The sequence below is a fragment of the Adiantum capillus-veneris genome, chromosome 24 (assembly GCF_014529385.1).
Source record: "Adiantum capillus-veneris isolate H3 chromosome 24, ASM1452938v2, whole genome shotgun sequence".
Classification (NCBI taxonomy): Eukaryota; Viridiplantae; Streptophyta; class Polypodiopsida; order Polypodiales; family Pteridaceae; genus Adiantum; species Adiantum capillus-veneris.
Window position 1 is genome coordinate 137,840,687 of NC_140954.1, and position 2,770 is coordinate 137,843,456.

Sequence of the window (2,770 nt, forward strand, 5' to 3'; positions counted from 1 at the left end):
CCCTTTCCCCTTTGAGAGAGGGGACTTGATAAATGCAAAAACAATTAATTAAATCAACTAAATTATCATTGGGCCCCTTGGGAGGCTAACCAATAGGATTCAGGCACACCTTGTGAGGGCAACATGGGTAGGGGCTTGACATGTGTCCTTGCTGTCTCTTGAGGCTTGGGCTTTCCTTGTGTGTGTGTGTGTGTGTGTGTGTGTGTGTGTGTGTGTGTGTGTGTTCTCTCTCATCCCCCTAGCTTTAGGGCTCGCCCCCTCTTGAGGTAGGGATTGGATTTGACTTTTTGAACACCTTACCCTCAAGCATCTTAGTTAGCAATCATGACAAAGAACCTCAAGCTTGGGTAGTGTTCCCACAAGCACCTCAAGCTCCCTAGTCGGCAAGCATGAAAAGCACCTCAAGCATCTTAGTCAGCAAGCACGACAAGCACCTCAAGCACCTTAGTCATCAAGCACGACAAGCACCTCAAGCTTGGGCCGGGTTCCCACCTCAAGCTCAGCCCTAGCTTACCTAAGGTCAAAGGACTTTTAACAACTAACCTTTTGAGGTCTTTATCAAAGCTAACCCTAAGTACTTTAAGCTCCATTTTCTAGCCTTGCTCTTTGACAGACCATATCTCATTTGGGCCCCTTCACCATTGGCCCCATGTCGAGATAGACCCATAAGCACATGTCTAGATATTCTAACCCTTTTTCCCGTTTATTCTCCCACATAAAATGATCAGTTTAATATGAGAAAATCATTTGGGTTGGTTAGATATTAGATTTAATGACACATAACCTCTTATGGGTCTAGTTGGTGTATCATGTGGAAGGCACAAGTACATCTTGCATCCACACAAAGCCATACAAGAGGGAGGGCACCTTCAATAGAGACACTTGAGGGATCCTGGAGCCAAATCACCCATCTTTGGTACCTTGTTCACATGCCCATTCTAGATACATTCATTTCTAGTTCTTGTTTTGCTGATATAGGGGCAAATACTATTTGTACAAAACATTTGGCCAACACAGTTTCTTAGCCTAATTGTCCCACTAAATCTTGAGATTTGTGTTGTAACATCTCCACTCCAAAAACTTGGTCTCCATTCCCTTACTCTTTGGACCATCATGAGATGGTGGAAATTCAAATAAAATATTTCCATCATATTTGAAAGTTCATGGACCTGTTGAAATTTTGAAACCAGCTTGAAGGCCAAATGAAGAGAACTGTTGGAAGGTAACCTTGTAATCAAGGTAATAATGTTAATAGTTGATGTATCTACTTGCAAACCAATCTGTGGGCTTCCAAAATGCTAAACTTAGTACCAAATTGAATATTGAGGATAAATTCTTTGCCATTGTGTTCTAGATGGCTAGATACTTCAAATAGAACCTCACCTCCATCCTTGTCCTCTACTTATTGATATAGCTTCATTGTTTCTTCTTGCAGTTTGACGTAGGAAGTACGATATGAAGAACAAAATGATGCTATAGTGGACACACACTTAACAGTGTGTTGCAAACCATTGGAATCCTCAATACATGCCATTAGAAGATCATCTACCATTGGAAGATTCAATTAGATAGGTAACTAGTTGTGAAAATGGGCGTTGGTAACTATCTTTGAAATGTAAGAAAAAGTAGTTGTGATAAATAGGGGAGATATTATGAATAAGAGTAAAATAAATACGCATCGATAATTGAGGGCAATTTGAGAACGTGATAATAATTGCATATTGTTTTGGGAACTTGGGCAACTATTACTTTTTCCGATGTTTTTGCATGCTAGAAAAGATTTGCAAAGTTTTATCCATTTGAGATATACTCACAAAATGTGAATGCTTGAGTCAATATAGGGATTATTGCCAGAATAGGATCCCAATTTGGATCTTCCATATCTCAATTAGGGATTACACTTTGGTCACAACTAAGGATACCTTGAAACCATTGTTGTAGTGCTTTACTGCACCCTTGCCATCAGTTCCCATGGAGACTTTATTGTGGAAGCAATAAATGCATGTAAAGAGGGCATTGCACCTTGTTTGCACCCTAATATACACTTCAAAGAGTTTTCAAGTCTCCTGCCAAATACCACTCAACTTGGAACATATCGAAACCTGAACCTACAATCTTTGTCCTTCCTGTTGTTTCCAAGTGACGTCAATGATTTGCGTGTGTTGGAGCCCAACTTGTCCAACTGTTGTAATGAGCCCACCTTGTAAAGCCTATCAAATTTCCATTTTTATGTCAAAGACGTCTTATCATTTTGATCCACTTGTCTGGGTTATGTAAATATTAATCAGTCAGTCAGGACCCATAATTGTTCCCACTTTGTAATTATGAGGAAGAGAACCCCATGTACATTTTTGAGCTAAGGTGACTAAAGTATAAAAGTCACCTTAGAACCATTTTTTGATAACATTTTTGAATATTAATCCTGTGTCGTACGAGTCTAAGGGAAAGAGAGAGATTGAGTGTGTCTTATCCTCTTCGCTACGCGCTTCTCCCTCACCGGATTCACGACGTGACCACATCATCGTGGTAGTCTCTCCGAGAGCTACGCGCCCACGCCCCGCATTCATATTTTTGAGTTGTTCGTGATCGATTCTCCCTCGAGCTTTTTTTGCTTGTAACTAACACAAACAGTGTCTGTTTTCAACAATCAAGTGCTCTATGGAAAGAGAAAGAGATTAGCTACACATAGATATTCATAGACTTAGGTTTTGCCCACTTTTGGATTATGACCTGTGAGTCTATCACGACTGTAATCGAGATAACTAGGGTT

General features: G+C 40.3%; 1 pseudogene; it reads right to left on the reverse strand.

Annotated features, from left to right (window-relative positions):
• Positions 1-1,021: 1,021 nt before the first annotated feature.
• Positions 1,022-1,552, reverse strand: LOC147427223 (uncharacterized; annotated as a pseudogene).
• Between the last annotated feature and the right edge of the window lie 1,218 nt (positions 1,553-2,770).